This window comes from Peromyscus eremicus, chromosome 4 (genome assembly GCF_949786415.1).
Source record: "Peromyscus eremicus chromosome 4, PerEre_H2_v1, whole genome shotgun sequence".
In the NCBI taxonomy this organism is placed as follows: domain Eukaryota; kingdom Metazoa; phylum Chordata; class Mammalia; order Rodentia; family Cricetidae; genus Peromyscus; species Peromyscus eremicus.
In genome coordinates, this window is record NC_081419.1 from 120,976,190 (window position 1) to 120,994,953 (window position 18,764).

The following is an 18,764-nucleotide window of genomic DNA, read 5'->3' on the forward strand; positions in this document are numbered from 1 at the left end:
ATTCCAATATTCACTCCCTTTTCTTGCTCCTCACAAGTAATGAAATATGAAATTCAATCCATTATGTTCTGATCAGTAATAAATCTCAAACTTGTTTTTTGCATGCTAATAAAAGTAAATAAATAAATATAGCAACAGGAACAGCAAACCAACGCCATGCAACACCCTCAACTCCTAGATCTCATACTTTTTATTGGTAGATCTTAGGCTGCTTGCTTTTACCATAATTCCTTCTCCTCATTTTTTTCTGAATATCCATCAAGAAAAAGAGTGCATTTGTTTATATCACTCTTCAGGATTCCTTACATAATAACACCAGCTTGTATCTAGCCATCTCATAGATTAAGAGAAGTGAAGAGACGACTTTTTACAGAAGTACTCAATTTCCTTGATTTCTAATTAGAAAATCCATTGCTCTTATAGGGCCCCAACAATAACTTTGTAGGTGACTTTCCTAACAGTTCTATTTCCAGAACAAGTTTTGTGAGCAGTCAGATTGGTCTTCTTATTAGCCCAATAGTACTTCTGCCACTCTACCTTTGTGCTGTTCTCCTCCCAGGATCCCATATACTACTACTATACATCAAGGCTCAGCTCAGATTCTCTCCTGTGGTGAATCTCCAGACAGGAAAGCCCTTTGATCTTTCCTTAGATGTCATACTCCATTTTAGAGTTTTGGGTTTATTTTGTTTGTTTTTCAAGACGGTTTTGCTGCGTATGTAGTCCTTGCCATTTTGGAACTTGCTCTGTAGACCAGGCTGTCCTTAAACTCAGAGAGATCTGCCTGCTTCTGCCTCCCAAGTGCTGTGAATACACTGCCACAGGCCTGTGCCACAACCACACAGCTGAATTGTTTTAATGACATGAAAATTGATACAACATTTGGGTTTCTATGATATTAAAATTATCAATTGCATTTATTATTTTTGCTATTTTGTTGTTCGAGATAATTAAGTGGAAATAGCTGTATTTTGATAGAATACTAGGTAGGAATGTAAACTTGGCAAGTGACTTGGCCTGACTTGATTTGTACATGTGTAGAATGAAGAGTGTGGATTTGCTTTTGGAAAACATTACAGGTTAAATTCTGTAGGAGTTCAAAATTCCAATGCAGCAAAATATATCACAAGCAAAGCTAAAGGACATATGATAGGGAGGTGAACTAAGACTGTTAGTCCCTGAATCATGTTTAAGCTAAGCTGGGTAACTTTAGCCCTCAGGAAGCCCAAGGTAAGATCTGGACCATTATACAGGCATGGCAGGCTAGCCTAGGGCCTTGGTCCCCACTGAGCCCCACCTTGGGTCATCAAGGTGTCTCTATTACCAATTTTGATAAACTTATCATTTTGATAACTATTTGTCCATTTTGTAATAATTCATGAGAAGACGAAAGACATCAAAGGAGGCATTCCTCTCTCTACCTATAAATGTTTTTGTGAAGTCTAGCAGGACAGTTGAGCTCAAGATTAAACCCACTGTTTTCTACTTCTTAAAAATAGCTGCTGGAATTTAGAAAGGGGCTTGGCAAACAAGGAAAGAGATTGTAGGCCTGGTCACATTGAAGCACATATATGAGATTTCTTATGTCAAAACTAAAGGTGATACTTTTGCCCTAGAGTATATTACCTATTCTATCATTGCCTTTGCCCATTACCTGGGTGTTTGAGTAGTGAAAAAAATCTCAATGCAGAAGAGCTGGCAGCTTACCAGAAGGAACAAGAGGTGTTTCTGGCTACTCAGAAAGAGGCAGATTTGGCAGCTCGGGAGAAAGCTGCTAAGAAGTGACTGCAGCCTTCCACATTTTGAGATTTTGAGAAAAAATGCCAAGAATAGTAATAGTTGAGCAAGCTGTGACACTCACAAAAAACACTTATGATGAGGGAAAATTTGTACTACGTGTATAAAAATAGTTGATATTGCCACTTATAGTGACAGTGCCTTCAAACAAGCCAGCAGAGAATAATTTACAAAGGATATTGGATAAATCACCACCAGAAAAAAAGTGTTTATTCCTCCATAGTATGAAGGACTTGCAAATAAAATATCCATGAAAAGACATTCTTTGCTCCCAGGAAAATCTACATTATACATAGAGCTAGAGAATATAAGACCACACAGGCAGGTTGTTGACAAGTCTGTGAAATAATATAGCATTTTTGCCTGGAAGTTTTATATGGACATCTTTTTTTATCTATCAAATCTACCTCCAGGAAAGCGTCTTGCAAATATCATTGGACATACTTACACATAAAAACTATTCAGACAGCACATTTTTAGTATTACGAATACTCTGTATTTTCATCACTAGAATGATGCTCTGAAGTGATTGAAAAGAGTGAGAGAAGGCTACATTCACCTACTTTCATAGCCATTAAAGACAACAGTGATACTGTTGATTAAAAAAAAATTAAGAGGCTAGAGAGATGGCTTAGCAATTAAGACTACTGGTTGCTCTTCCAGAGGACTTGAGTTCAATTCCCATGATCCACATGGCGACTTAGAACCTGCTGTAGCTCCAGTCTCAGGAGATCTGATGCCACCTTCTGTCCTCCACAGGCTCTGAACACACATGGTAGACAAGACATATGTGCAGGCAGAATACCCATATTCATAAAAAAGGTTAAGAGATTATCCATCCACATGATTGCATTTCATTAAAAAAAAGCAACTATCATGTACACTAAATATATACTTAAAATTTTACCAGTGTGCTTATGTGCTTAGAAAATAATTTGAAATCATATCAGCTACAAGAAACTATACCTTGGGAAGTAGGAGGATTTTTTTTACTTTCTAAATTTGATTCTTCATCTTCCCCTGCTTTCTAACTCTTTAGCTATAGATAATGTCATTTCCTTTCATCATTACCATAGTGCTAATATCTGAATATTTGATCCCACTTTCTTCCTTTGTATAGTTTTTAATAATTAGCTATGACTCTTCTGCTCTTGAGTATGATATGATTAAGTGTAGATTTATCTTACCAGTGTTTTCTGAGCTTTCTGGATCTTCGGTTTGGTGTTATCATTAATTTTGGAACATTCTTGGCATTATCACATCAATTATTTCTTTTGTTTCTTCTCTTTTATTCCTATTAGGTATATGTTCCATCTTTGAAAATTTCCCCACAGTTTTTAGATGTTCTTACTTTTTCATTCTTCCCTTTGTATTTGAGTTAGGAAAGTTTCTACTGTCAACTCTTCAAATCTACCTACTGATTATGATTTATAGCAAGTTTCTTTGAAACAAGGACTTTTTAATGGGTATTATACTTTACAAATACACTGAGAGGCCAGGTAGTACAGGCTACATTGGATGTAATCCTGGGCCATAAGTCTACACACTCATTTGCAACTGATTCTGTGATGATGGAAGCTTTATCTCATCTTAATTTCTCTATTGCCCTTCATTATCTTCAAAATACAGCAACAGCCCACTTTTTTTTGGGTATGAATTTAGTTGCCTTTCTTGACTGTGACTATTACCATGTCATCCACACCAGTAGCAGGAATTCTGTTCAGCCATTCTTGATTCCTTCACAGAGATGATACATAGATTTTGATTCTGGAAGACCCAGGGAAATAGAGGATTTCAACCAGGACCTACCATGTCTGTCACTTTGGTATCTTGAACACCTGGAAAGAATAAAAAGGAAGTACAATGTTTCTTTCCTTTAGTTTTCAGCTCTCTGCTTAAATTGCCTATGGGTTGTTACATGTAATTCTTTCCATTAGAATTTTTAATGTTTTAATCATGACAATAACTTATTTTTCTTGAGACTGTATCTCATAGTCTGAAACTGCTATATTGCAAAACTGTTCTCAAATTCATGATCATTCTGCCTCCACCTCCTGAGTACCTCTCGAATCCTTTTGGTCAGAAAAGTTACAGTGACTGGAGTAGAGAAATACCTTTCTTCAGATCACATGTCTCTGATAAAGTGCTTCTCCTGAGAGTGGGCATAGGTAGAGGAAATCTCTTGGTATATGTCACAATGATTACTTTCTCCTTTCGCTATCAGAATCTTAAAGGACTCTTCACTGTCTTTTAATTACAAATACTTTCTAGGGTTTTTATAGGTAAGACTCATGAAAGGTGGATTCTCTTAATGTTGTACCTACCAGGAATTTTTCACTCATAGTAGTTGACCTTCAGACTACAGGAGTTAATTGCGTTCACCATTAAATTGTTCTTACCAGCTTATAGACCATTCACTTCTGCACCAGGTTGGCAGATATAGGCTGTAATTAATTCCGGATTCTCTGTTCTTCTGTATTATACAATGGCAGTAGACTTCTATCCTTGAGGTTTTGTTTGTGTTTTATTTTTCCAGAGACAGAGTCAGCTCAAACTGTACTGAAACTCACTATGGAACCACACCATCTTGGGATTTGTAACATTCCTCCTCCTGCTGAGATTACAGGTTTATGCTTTTCTGTAGAACATATCCTCTGGTGGGCCTTAAGAAAAGCCACTGACTTCAACTTTTCATAATTTCTGCTTTTATTATAAAAGGGGATAAATGAAAATAAATATTTTTTCACATCAGAGCTAAAATGTCATGAATATTTAGAAACCATTAAGCAAGCTATGTATTAGAATCTAGAATTTCATGTTTTTGTTTAAGAACTTTATCAAGGGGCCAAGAGATGGCTCAGTGACTAAGAGTACATACTTCTATTGAACAGAACTAAGTTTTGTTCCCAAGAAACCACAGCAGTTGCCTCAAAGCTACCTGTAACTTCAGCTCCAGAGGATCAGTTACTTTCTCCTGGACTCCATGGGCACCAGAACTCACATGTGATGAACACACACATTCTCATAATTAAAGTAAATCTTAAAAAAAGAAAAGAAAAAACTTTATCAGGCATGGTGTAAATACATACCTATTTTGGGGAGGGAAAAACTCATGCATGATATGAGTGTAAGGCCAGCCTAGGCTATAAAGCAAAACCCTGCAACCAAAAGATATTTATTGTTGTTGTCCTGGGAATTGCCAGCTACATATGTAATTTTAAATGAAAAATTAAAGTTATCTTCAAATATTTTGAGAATTATAATGTAAGAGCAAAATTAGATTTATTCTTTATGGTATCAAATGACCTATTAGTAGAAATTATGTGTAGATAGAGCTAATCCAATTTTTAATCCAAAATAAAGGCCTTTCAGAAAAGTATTTTGTAGCATGAGTCTTAAAAGTTCTTATTAATAAAATCAAACCTGAGCCAGGTATTGGGGTTAACACTGGAAGATCAGAGAGACAGAACAAGCCACAGCTAACCTCACCTGGCCAACTTCTCAGCTGATCTTGTTTCCTCAGACCGGAAGCTTCTGAGTCCTCATCCCAATGGCTCTCAGCTGAACTGCTGCTCAAAAGCCTGAAGCTTAACCAGCTCAAAGCTTCTAGTTTCTGGTCCTCACGCCTTATATAACTTTCTGCTTTCTACTACCGCTCCTTGGGATTAAAGCCTCGCTTTCTGGGATTAAAGGCGTAAGTCACCATGCTTGGCTGTATCCTTGAACAGATGGATTTCTGCCTCTGGAATGCTAGGATTAAAGGCATGTGCTACCACTGCCTATCCTAAGTATCTAGTGGCTTTTCTGTTCTCTGACCCCAGATAAGTTCATTAGGGTACACAATATTTTGGGGAACACAATACCACCACAGTATTTAACAATATTGTACATATAGATAGTACCTTTGAGAATTTGAAAGTCTGCTTTTAATTGTGGATAGGTTTGAGAATGCCACTGAGATTTTCATGAACACGGGGGGAATTATGGGCCTCAGGTGATCATGTGAAAATAGAAGCTAAATAACAGACTCAGGTACTTACGGTAAAGGAAAAATAGTCTTGGATGAGCAGTAGGACTATATAATTTCCAATGTGGTGATTCTTTGATTCTCAGGAGTAATTCTTTCAACCTTCAGAGGAGATCTGGGGATGGGATTCAGTGGCAGAGCACTTGTCTAGCATACACAAAGCCTTGTGTTCTATCCCAGCACTGAAAAAAAGTTTAAAAAAAAGGTCCACTTTGCTTTCTAAATAATCATTTGTGGTGGGTTTTTTTGTTTGTTTTTTGTTTTTTTGGCAGGGGTATTAAAGCTTGAACCTATAGTCTAAATAGGTGTTCTACTTCACACACTCAGCCTGCCTAACTAGAGTTTAAGTCCAGTTTTCAATTATAATGGTGATGGTCTTTGAAAGAACTAATGTAGTTAGTGTTCTGAACTGCATTTCAGGTTTTAAGCTAAGTTTCGTTCCTTTACGATGAAGGCAAGGAATCAGTTACTAATTCAACTCATTGGCATATACCTAAAGCAGATCTCTATAGCCAAACATGAATTTCTGTATAATGATGATTTTCAGGACATGCTCATAAGCATGTATGTGAAACAAGGAGAGAATAGAATTTTCTTTACATGCAAACTTCTATGTTGTTAACCTTCTTTCTTCAGGGAAAAGAGAGATCTTGGGATTGATGTGTATTCTTAGAAAACTGCTGTGCGTAGCAAGACTTCTGAAAATATATAGCTTGTGTGCAGTGTGTTTATTTTGTTTTGCTTTTTCACTAAATACTTTATTATTACTAATGAAAGAAAGATACTTATTGTTATTGTACATTTTACTGTTTCATTTTGAAGAAATTCATTTTTCTAAAGCTTAAAAAATGAAATCTTTAAAAGATTATTTTCAAGGACTAGGAAATATAGTTTTGAAGTAATAATGGTTCTAAACTAGATGTAATATATGGCTTCTAAGTTTTATATTATAAAGTATTTCTAGTATCCTAGTTACTTTAATGTTTATGAATATATTATGTTCTAGAAGCCACTTATATTGACTTCAGTATACTTGTTAAAGAGCTGAGCTGGGACTGAGCTTGATAGTCCATGCTTTCAATCTCAGCTTTCAATCTCAGCACTCGGAAGGCAGAGACAGGCCAATCTCTGTGAGTCTGAGGCGAGCCTGGCTTACACAGTGAATTCCAGGCCAGCTGAGGCTATAAAGTAAGACATTGTCCTTTCTGCTCATCCACAGAAAAGAGCTAAGCCCAGTAAAGTTTGGCTTTTATCCAAGTCATATTTGGTGGCCAGTGGCAGAAGTTGTATAAAAAGTGATTTCTCTTTATTTTAAGACAGGGTCTCTTCATGTCACCTAGGATGTCCTAGAACTCATTAGATATCCATTTGCCCAGGCTGGCTTCAAAATTGCTACCCTTCTGCTTTAGAATCCTGGGTGCTGGAATGGTAGGAGTATGTCATAATGCCAGATAAAATAATACTGTTTTAACACTCATACTTGGAAAATAATCAAAATTAAGTATAAATATATGTGTAAAATTTGTTCTTTTTAGTCTTTCTAAGTATATGAGTTTTGACAAATGTGCAATCATGTAACCAGGATTTCGTTAACACCCTTGTGCCTTTTTCACTCATGTTTTAGTTTTGGGTTTTGCCTTTATTTAGGTCTTGGTCCATTGAGTCAAGTTCTACATAGCGTGTGAGAAGGAGTGAATGCAATTTGTCTTGATTTTCTTCTCTAATTATTTCTTTCTTTTTTCCCTTGAATATCTAGTTACTTGAGTATCATTTATGGAATTGCCTTTGTTGAAAAAAATATATATAAAATGCCTGAACTTTTTTTCATTTCATTGATCTAAATGTTTACAAATCTTACAAATTTTAAATTAGTGTGGTTAAGACATAGCACTGTTATCAGTATTTCTCTACTTATCTAATTATTGACACGGAAAAAATACAAAGAAGGGCTGATGAAATGGCTCAGTGGATAAAGCAATTGCTGCTAAGCCTGAGTGATGACCTGAGTTCAATCCCCAGGACCCACAGGGTGGAAGGGGAGAAGAAAGTCCTGCAAGTTGTCTACTGACTCCCACACATGCTCTGTGGTGAGTGCATGATGCCATACCACAAATAATAAATAAATAAATGTAAAAAATTAAGGTGAAAAGCAACTCTATGTATTTTCTGTATGTATTTTACTTTTAAAAATGCCTTAGGCAACCATAATTCATTGACAGTGCTGTGGATATCGTTCTGTATAAATAAAACACTGATTGGCCAGTGGCCAGGCAGGAAGTAGGTAGGACAAGGAGAGAGGAGAATTCTGGGAAGTGGAAGGCTGAGTCAGAGAGACTGCTGGAGCTGCCACCAGGACAAGGAAGATGTAAGGTAACAATAAGCCACGAGCCATATAGCAAAGTATAGATTAATAGAAATGGGCTAAATATAAGAGTAAGAGCTAGACAATGATAGGCCTGAGCTAATGGCCAAGCATTTTAAATAATGTAAGTCTGTGTGTTTATTTTATAAGTGGGCTCCAGGACTCGTGGGACTTGGTGGGACATTTAAATCTCAGAGCTAAAATAAAGAGATTATACTCGGATTAACACCTTCCATACCTTTTTAAGTACCTTCTGTACTTATATCCTAAAACTAATTATGTTGCCAGAATAATGAAATGAAAACGTTAACATGTTTAAACTTGTCATCTGAAAACCTTTCTGATATTACAGTGAAATTATTTATGCCATCCTTGTCATAGGTTGTCACAGTCCAATAATTAAATATCAGTTTCTAGAAAAATCTGTTTCAACATTAAGAATATTTAAGAATAAAACATAACTGAGAGAGCAGAGATGTATCTTTGAACTTCTGATAAATGATTCTTTGTTTTTATCTTTGTTGTCTAAATGAGTTTGAGTTGCAAAAATGTGCATCAAAATTGGAGGGACTCCTACTTCTCCCTTGCCTATATCTGAAGCATTGTTTCTTTGTGGTTTTTGACAAGACTTGTATTATACCAGGTGCTTGACTTCTGCCTTAGTTAAGGTTTCTATTGCTGAGCAGAGACACCATGACCATAGCAACTCTTATAAAGGAAAACATTTAATTGAGGTGGTGGACTACAGTTTTAGATGTTTAATCCATTATCATCATGGTGGGAGCATGGTGGCTGGGAGTATGGTAGCATGCAGGCAGACATGGTGCTGGAGAAGTAGCAGAGAATTCTACATCTTGATCTGAAGGCAAGAGGAAGTGGTCTGTCTCACTGGGCATGACTTGAGCATAAGTGAGACCTCAAAGCCCACCTCCACAGTGACACACTTCCTCCAACAAGACCACACCTAGTCTAACAAGCCACACCTCCTAACAGTGTCATTCCCTTTGGGGGCCATTTTCTTTCAAACCACCACAGCTCTAAACTAATCCCTACCTCATGCTTTACTTAGCTATAGATAAGATTTTTGTCTCTATTGTTGTTGGTAGTGCAGAGAGCTAGGGATAGAGCACCCCTACTAAACACTGGGGTTTTCCTTATACTGCCAAAGGTTCTCAATCACTCTGGACATTACCATAACTGAGGGAAGAAAAGATACGGGAGGATTTCTGTTCCCTTCTCCAGCGACTCTTTAAACTATTATTGGGTAGCAACAGAAGCTACCATTTTTAATGGCCTTGAAAACCTTCATCTCTGCCTTGACAAAACGAACACAATTTTATATAGTTGTTTTCTTTTGTAGTTTCTGGCATTTCACGCTTTTCTCAGATAAAAAGGTATTTAAATGTATTGGATTTAATGCCTTTTTAAAAAATCTAAGCACAGAAGATCTGTCTTGTTATGAAAATGCTGAATGGTGAAATGGAGAAGGGTAATATAATCTGAAGTCACTCTAACAGATCTAATGACATAGAACAGCAGTTCCCAACCTGTGAGTGCCAACCCCTTTGGGGCCCAAATGATCCTTTCACAGAGGTTGCATGTCAGATATCTTTCATATCAGATATTTACATTATGATTCTTAAGAGTAGCAAAATTACAGTTATGAAGTAACAAAATAATTTTATGCTTGGGGGTCACCACAACATGCAGAACTGTATTAAAGGGTTGCAGCATTAGGAAATGTTGAGAAGTATTGAAATAGAATCTTATGAATACCACAAAAATAAGGTAGGATCAGGAGTTCAGTTTGATTATGTTGTGTCCTCACAGTCATTTCCACAAATATTCCAAAAGTGCTGTAAGCAAATTAAATGTCATTAAATTAACCATTTTTTTCATCTACATCTGTCACCAAATCTATACCAACATTGTAATTTGTAAGCCACTAACCAGTAGCCTGGATTTTTCTGAATAAAAGAAAAATACAGGGGAAGGAATCCCTATTCAGTAATATATTATGAACTATTTTGTTACCCCTGGGGAGTGAAAAGGACACCTTCTCAAAATTGGTTTCAGATGTTGATATTAGTGACACCACACACACACACCAAGAAGGTATAAAAAACTTTATTACTTACATAATTAGTTCTGGAGAAAGCAAAGCAGGCATTCCAAGCAAATCTGAAATGGCTCAAGAAAAGCAGGAAAGGAGCACCTAGATTTTCTCAGCTTGTCCAGGTATGGGGCAAAGGGATAGAGAAGGGAAAACTCAAATGCAGATAGCAGTCAAAAGTAAAAAACTAGTAGTCTCTCTTTTTCTGAGCAGTCTCATTTACATATCCATAGGCTCCTCTAATGGTGAGAGATGAGAAAAGGATTCACTCCTTCATAGGTGAGTTAATACTCAAATACATTTACAAAGTTGCTAATAGCCAGAAATAATCAACTAACTGCCTTAAAAATACTCATGCCAGTAACTCACAAGATCATGATGTGGGTATTCACCACACTCAGCCTGAGATATCTGGGCAGCTCAGACATTTATGTTGAGACAGTTTGTAAATGATTCTCACCATATGGGTGCACAATGACCTTATACTCTTCTAATAGTAATGCCTCAGTCTTCTGAGTTTCTCTATTACATGGTGATTTAGTTACTAATGTTCTATGAATCAGATGTCAGCAGTGCATTTATTTCTAGAATACAGAGTATCAAAGCTTTGATAAACTGGGGCTATTTTCCTTTGTGAAAATTCTATTTGCTGATATATGATTTTCTCATTTCCTCCTGAAATCACTCCGTCATTGTCAGTAATTTCATTCTATTTCTTTAGGCAGCAGTTACTGCACTTAACTGCTTGCTTTTCAGATTTTCTGTCTTTCTTGGTAACCACTTTCAACAGTACAAACTGACATAATAGAGATTTTTTTCCTATAGATATATCTGCTTTTGTGGAAAGTGTAAATGGCCGTTTGAGTTCAGTATTTTTTTCACTTAGATAAGATATATGTGCATGTGCATGTGTGTGAATATATTCAGTTTTGAGATAAATTTGACTCATTACTTATATTTCACTACTTAGTGCTATGCAATTTTTGCATTCTGTGTAAGGTTGTCATATACAGGTTCTTGAGTTATAAATTCTTTTTGTAGTTTTTTGTTTTAAAAGATTAGCTGTCTGTTTTTTGTTTTATACTGTATCTTTTAAAATCCTATCTACAAAGGTTTGCTTTCTTTTTCAAAGCATTAATCAAGCACATTTCACAATAAAACTTTGTGTTCTCTTTATCAGAATTCTAAACCAGAAATTTCTGACAATTCAACAGAAATTTCACACTTCAATTAAGTTCATGGAATGAAAGGATATTTTGCTGGAAATATTTGGAGAAAATGAAAATGATGATGTAGACACTTCAAAAATTAAAAATAAGGGGCTGGATAAATGACTCATCAGTTAAGGGTCCTTATTGGTGTTCCAGAGGATCTGAGTTTGGTTCCTAGTACCCCCATACCAGGTGCTCACAAATACCTGTAACTCCAGCTCCAACTCTGGTCTCCACAAGCACCTGCTCTCACTTCTGTAAACACTCACACACACACACACACACACACACACACACACACACACACAAAATTTAAAAAAAAAATTTTTTTAAAAGAAAAAATAACCACTGATCCAATTTTTGAAAGAGGCAATTTGTCACATAAAATGAAGGTAATAATCTAATAATAATATTGTTGGTTCAGTGTACTTAAAACTAGAACTCAAAAGTAAAATGTAAAGAGGTTATAGATTTGCTTCATATGTCAAATAGAATCAAATCAGCAAACTCAAAATTCAGAAAATTTTCAGCAAGCACTATTATATAAAACTTTCAGCATGACATAGCTAATGTCATGATTGTAGCATATCAAAATTGCTGTTAATATATCAACATAGTGACTATTGCAAGAGAAATATGTCTTCTTATAAAAATAAACATAATACATTGATAAAACAGTGCTATCAAAGTGTAAAACTGATATTAACAGCCATAGTTTCCAAGAAAAGGTGCTAAAATACTAAACCTTAATCACCTTCTTTGCAGAGTGGACATATCAGTCTTATAAAATATTAAACTTTAATACATTATGATCCTCCAACATTGCCATTCAGTGCTCTAAGTTTTTAAAATAATATGGTTACATCAAATACTGTTATTGTGTTTACCACTAGAATGTTTCTGTTGTCCTTTAAGAGATGTGAATGAATTATGAAGACTTGCTCTAGGCTGCTCTTAGTAGTTATTCTCAAGTGACTCAGATTTATGCATGGAATTGCATGGTACTCTAATGCATCTAGAAATACTGGTCCTGGGAATAGCGTGATACTTATATGTTTCTAGAGTATAGAATTTATACCACAGAGACTATAAAACTTCATGACAATTAATTTGATAATTAATTTTTATATCAACTTGGCTAGACCACAGTGCCAAGTTGTTTAGTCAAACATCAGTCTAGGTGTTACTGTGAAGGCATTATTTAGAAGCAATTAACATTTAAATCAGTGTACATGAATTCAAACGTGTTACTCTCCATAATTCAGGTGAGCTTCATTGAATCAGCTGACAGTCTTAAAAGCAAAGATTGCCGTGTCTAGGGAATGGGATTCTGCCTTGTAGATATCAGATTTTCTAACTCCTAAAGTCATATTGACCAGGTCCTATACATACTGTCAACTTTACATATACATGAACTTCACATTTGTGTCTTTAGCTATAGACCAAAATTATTTTCTAAAATTGTATGGAATGTGTATAGACATTTGTTATTATTCTCTAAATGATACAGTATAATGGATATTTAGATTATGTGACTTTATATATGATATAGATAACAGATAATTCAAACTATTTGAGATAGGGGACTGGTGGTGTAGCTCAGAGGTAGAGTTCTTCCTTAACATACATAAGGCTAAGGGTTTAATATCCAGCACCTCAGAGACCACAATAACAAAAAATAAAGCACTTAGGAAAAATATATAGACTCCATGTATATGATATTTCATGTAAGAAATGAGCATAGAAACAGATTTTTATATCCATGAGTGACTGTCCTACAACCAGTCCTTTATAGATCTCAAGGGCCGACTGTGTATACATCTCTTTTTTTCATTGCGGTTCTGTTTCTATCAAGAACCCTCACTAATACACCTTTTAATAAATTAATACTCTAAATTATAGGCTCCAATTTCCATTGTGGTATTAATTCACAATGGTTTTAATCTAAATTATCCTTCGCCTTTTCATCTAAACATTTTAGAAGTTGATTACTTGAAGTTCTGTTTCTTCCTGAACCATTCTTTCTATGTTTGGTACCTTTTGGATATAATGCTATCACTGAAGTTGAAAGATAAGACTTTTGTGAGCATGCAGTGAAAAATTAATGAAGGAAAATTATGACATTAATTATCTACCAGAAAATACAGAGATAAACCCATTGTGAGACTTCCTCATACTTTGTACACCTTTCTTCACGTACCACAAGACACAAGACACAAAGTGACTATTCCTGATATACGAGGACTGAGATGCAGGACAAATTATTCTGCTTATTTCCTATTTACTTAACCTTTCACTCCAGCATATTTTTTCTAGTGAAAATCTGCCTAATCTAGAAAGAAAAATAGGTCAACAGAAGGATTATATGGTCTGATACATGTATGGAAATGAGGAAAGGCAGCTGTAGGAGCTCTGGTGAAAGCAGTGATGACAGTATTGCAGGTCACAGGCTTCCAGCCAGTGCAATATCATGTTTAGTTTGCTCACTTTTCTGTTAAAGTTTTTTCTTCACTTTTCCCCCCTTGATCCAAAAACAACTTTTGCTTGTTAGCAATAGTAGTGTCCTTTCTGTATTTCATTTGATTTAACCTCATTATTTTGGACTCTAATAATTTACTATTAATTAATCAGCAATTAATTTTAGCTGATTATTGTCTTATTTTATAGCTTACATTTGCCATCTTTAGAACAATATTGGACATAATATGCTTTTAATGTACTTATGCATTTTCTATAATCTAATATTTGGTAAAATTTTGTAAATGTTGCCTAGATGCTGGCTAGGAAAGTAAGTTCAATTTTTAAATTTAAAAGCATTATTTTTAAATTTTACTTATTATTTTATGTGTGTAAGTATTTTGTCTGCATGTGTTTCTGTGCACTATGTGCATGCCTGCTGTTCATGAAGACAAGAAGAGAGCATTGAATTCCCTGGAACTAGAGTTACAGAAGATTGTGAGCTTCCATGTGGGTGCTGGGACTTGACTTGGTTCTCTGGAAGAGCAGCAGGTGCTCTTAACCACTGAGCTACCTCTCCAGCCTAAAAGGCATGATACATTTCTAAGTCAGGTTAAACATTGCATTATTTAGGTTTTAGTGCTTCTGGCTTGTATTGGAAGAAGCATATCAGAGTAATCTAGGGGGTGTATATACAGTTCATCTCTCTTCCATATATTACTGTTCTCATCCAGTGGTCCTCATGAGATTCTAGCTCCTCCTCTTTTTGTTGAGAACAGTATTGTCATTGCCCTGGACACTGTGAGACTGTTAGCTGATTAGAACAGAGATGAGTCAGTTCCCAGTAACCATCTTCAGCAGAGAGGTTAAACCTTTCTGGAATGCGTTCTGCCCTAGAGACTTGTAAAGAAATACAAAGATTTTCAAGCCTTTCCTCAGTGGGGACTTTGTTTTGAAAGATCCTGCCAGCTCCAAAGGTTCCTGCAGGATCTAAGGTGTTCAATGCACCTGCAGCATGGTTTGGGTTCCCTTTGTACCCGTCCAGTTTTCACCATTCCCTCACAAGTATTAATTTTACGAGTGCAACCAATAAATTTCTTGCAGGCAGTAGCTTTCTCAGAGTCTCTTTCCAAGGAACCTGACCAAAAGAGTTACCTTTTGTTTATTTGATCTGCCAGCAACAATCATTAAAAGATTATTTTCCTTGTGCCTGTTCTGCCTCCTACCACCACTGCTCATATAAAATTTGGTAATTTTTGTTCTTTTTTTGTTGTTATTTAGGTTTTATTCATAATCATAAGCAGCTCTGCAATCCAGCTAGACTTAGAAGGAAATGAGTACTCCTCTCAGCTACAGAAGAAATGGTCTGGTTGTTGGGATGAACACAAGTCAAAATATTAAGAGGTAATCTTGCTAGTTTGGGCTATTCTTAGACTTAAAATGTTCCGTGTTTTCTATAAGACTCTTGCTATCTTTTATCTTCCCAAAGTTCATGTGCCTGCTATCCAGTTACCCAGTCTTGTTAGTGCAGATGACAAACTGGCCAGCATTTGTGTTTGTTTTAGCATTTGCCGCAAACAAAATGCTGGTATGCTCTGGTTGAAATTTTCATCATAGATGGACTTGCTTGTTATGATATGTAAAGTCACCACCCTGGCATATGGATCCTGGAATAATTCTATGAAAGGAGGAGCCCTTATAACCAACTCCCCTTTTTTTGGTGTTTAGAGAACAAAACTTCTCTTCTGTCTTTGGAAATTGGTCTGCAAACAGCTCAAAGAAGATGCAACAACCCAAAGGTTTGTCTTTGACACTAATGTCAACCATGGCTGACAATGGGCAACTTCAGAGCATTGTGGCATTTACAAAGCCTTGGTAAATGTATCCTTGCAAATGCAAGATATGAATATATAACATCTGTATATTTTAATGTAATTCTACTTAGAAAGTACAACTTCATGAAACTAATTCATTTTGAAAATTGTATTCTTTATCTACTTTAATATCTTTGCCCAATTAATGTTTGCCCTAAATTCTTAGCTGTTTGATATTAATTTTGTAACCTGATTTTGTGTTCTTTGAATTGCCTGACTAATACTCACCTGACCTTTTGGTTTTTTTGATGAGACATTGTTGTTACTGAGTCAAGGGATTTGTCTTTGAATGTATTTCAATTATTATTATAATTTGTAAGACTTGTCTTGCTTTTGTCATCTTGTTTTAGTTTTGTTATTTCCCCTTTTTTCTTTTTCTTTTCATAAATACTTGGGTGTGTTTTCTGCATTTTCAGCAATCAAAAGGACATATTCCTGTCTTAAATTCTGCTAGTGATTACTTTCACACTTTTCAGAAATAATAGTCATTATTTCTATAATCTTCAGAAACAAGAGAAAAGCAGTATGTTGAAATATCTTCTGTTAGTCAAGAGATTTGGTACACTTGTACTTCTCTATCCTCTCATCCTGTTATTTTTGTAATTAAGTTTTAGATACAAATAATGGCACATTTTGTGTTTCATTTTGTAATATTTATAAAGTTAGTAGTATAATCTTACTTTCACTTACAAGTTTTTTTAAATTTAAGTGAAATATTTTGCTAGGTATGATTTCACACAACTATACTCCCAGAACTTTGGTGGAGACAAGAAGATGAAGAGTTTAAGACTAGCTTCATATATAAATTCAAGACCAGCCTACTATACAGTACAACCTGTCTCAAAAAAACAAGTAAATATTTTTCCACAAATTTATTTTTTATTGATTTAAGAGCCACAGAATTTATATTAAATTTATATTTAATTTTGGTTTTTATAACCAAATACTTGCAATCCTATCCCTTTGTGTGTGTGTGTGTGCGCGCGCGCGCGCGCACATGTGCACGTGAGCAAAATACCCCTTTACTTCTCTCTCTGTCTTTTCATTTCCTTAGTAAAAGATGCATTTACTTCACATTTGATAAGAAATATTTAGCTGTGGGAGCATGTCTCTGAGCAAAAATTTCAATGATAAACTATATGAGGGGGAAAAGGAAAAAGTATGCCAAAAATGTAAAAATCTAATTTAAGGTGCCTGGCTGACAGATTAAATCTCATTTTCTTGAGAGTGCTTACTATTTTTTTCTGAGACAGGGTTTCTCTGTGTAACAGTACTGGCTGTCCTGGAACTCACTTTGTAGACTAGGCTGGCCTTGAACTCAGAGAGATAAAGGTGTGTGCCACCACTGCCTGGCAGTTACTATTGTTTTATCTCTCTGGTACTACAAAACTGGCTTCAAACAGATCCAAAATGGATTGGATAGCTGGGCTTAGTAATCCTGACACTTAGCAGGCAGAGGCAGGAGATGACAAGTTTAAGACCAGCCAGGTTTTCATAACAAGAACCTTTCTCTAAAAACCAGAGAGGAGAAGGGAGAGGGAGGGGAAGAGATGGAGGGAGAAAGAGAGAAAGAGCACAACAGCCAGCTCCAGCAGGATTCTTCCTAATCTGGGATGGATTGTATGAAATTGAAAGGATTTTAGAGCCATTCAATACACACATTTAATTTCAACAAAGCATCGTATTGGGATTTTAACTGGAATTGTATTAGACTCTATAGATCAGTTTACAGAGGATTGTCATCCTGACAATATTGAGCTGTACAATTGATGAACTTTTTTTTTTGAGACAGAATTTCATGTTGGTTGATCTTGAACTTGAACTCACCATGTAGCTATGGATTACCTTGAACCTGTGATCTTCCTGTTCTCTTCCCAGAGTTCTAAAATTAGTTATGTTCCACAATACATACCTGGCTTTATGAACATTATTTAGAGCTTTAAAATTTTTTAACAGGCATGTTTTAGGGTACATATTTATCTCCAAACATTTTGTAGTTTTTGCCATTGAAAGTAAAATACTTTAACTTAATTTTGATCATTGTTAGTATATAAAATATATCTGACTTGTATATATTTGCCTTATATATGTTTCATACACTTTTAGGTATTTTGCATCTATATTTTACTTCTCTATTTTTGTTTTTGTTTCTGTTTTTTGAGGCAGGGTTTCACCATGTGGCCCTGGCTGACCTGGAGCTTGCTATAGACCAGGCTGGCCTCTGACTTATAAAGATCTCTGCCTGTCTCTGCCTCCTGAGTGCTGAGATCGAATTTGTGTACCACCATGCCTAGCCTCCATGTAGAAAGCTTTCTTGTTGGACTATTTTTGGATTGCTAGCCCCCAAATAATGACATGGAGATGGTAGGCAGAGTTTTCTGTGCCTCAGCAGCTACTTCCCAAATAACCACTCAGAAACTTAATATTAATTGTAAATACTTGGTCAATAGCTCAGGCTTGTTACTAGCTAACTCTTACATTTCAAATTAACCCATATTTCTTACCTACCTTCTGCCATGTGGCTTATGGCTTGTTACCTCATTTTCTATATGTCCTGTTTCTTCTGTATCTCCTAGCATCTTCTCTGATTCCCATGACTCTGCCCTTCTTCCTCCTGGCATCCTTAGTCTGGTTTTCCCACTTACACTTCCTGCCTGACTACTGACCAATCAGATTTTTGTTTGTTTGTTTGTTTGTTTTGTTTTTCGAGACAGGGTTTCTCTGTGTAGCTTTGCGCCTTTCCTGGAACTCACTTGGTAGCCCAGGCTGGCCTCGAACTCACAGAGATCCGCCTGGCTCTGCCTCCCAAGTGCTGGGATTAAAGGCGTGCGCCACCACCGCCCGGCCCAATCAGATTTTTATTAAACCAATAAGAGTGACACATCTTCACAGTGTACAAAAGGATTATTTCATAGCATTTCCC

At 35.9% G+C, this 18,764-nt stretch overlaps 1 long non-coding RNA gene across 3 annotated transcripts in view; it reads left to right on the plus strand.

Moving 5' to 3' along the window:
* Window positions 1-18,764, plus strand: part of LOC131909759 (uncharacterized) — a 70,879-nt gene that overhangs the window by 19,626 nt on the left and 32,489 nt on the right. Inside the window, exons 2-4 of one of the 3 annotated variants that reach the window (XR_009378927.1) lie at window positions 15,249-15,371; window positions 15,696-15,766; window positions 16,567-16,733. This is a non-coding gene — a long non-coding RNA (uncharacterized LOC131909759). Of the gene's footprint in view, window positions 1-6,128; window positions 10,579-15,248; window positions 15,372-15,695; window positions 15,767-16,566; window positions 16,734-18,764 lie in introns of those variants that run through there. The other 2 variants (XR_009378926.1, XR_009378925.1) reach the window with 2 other exon arrangements.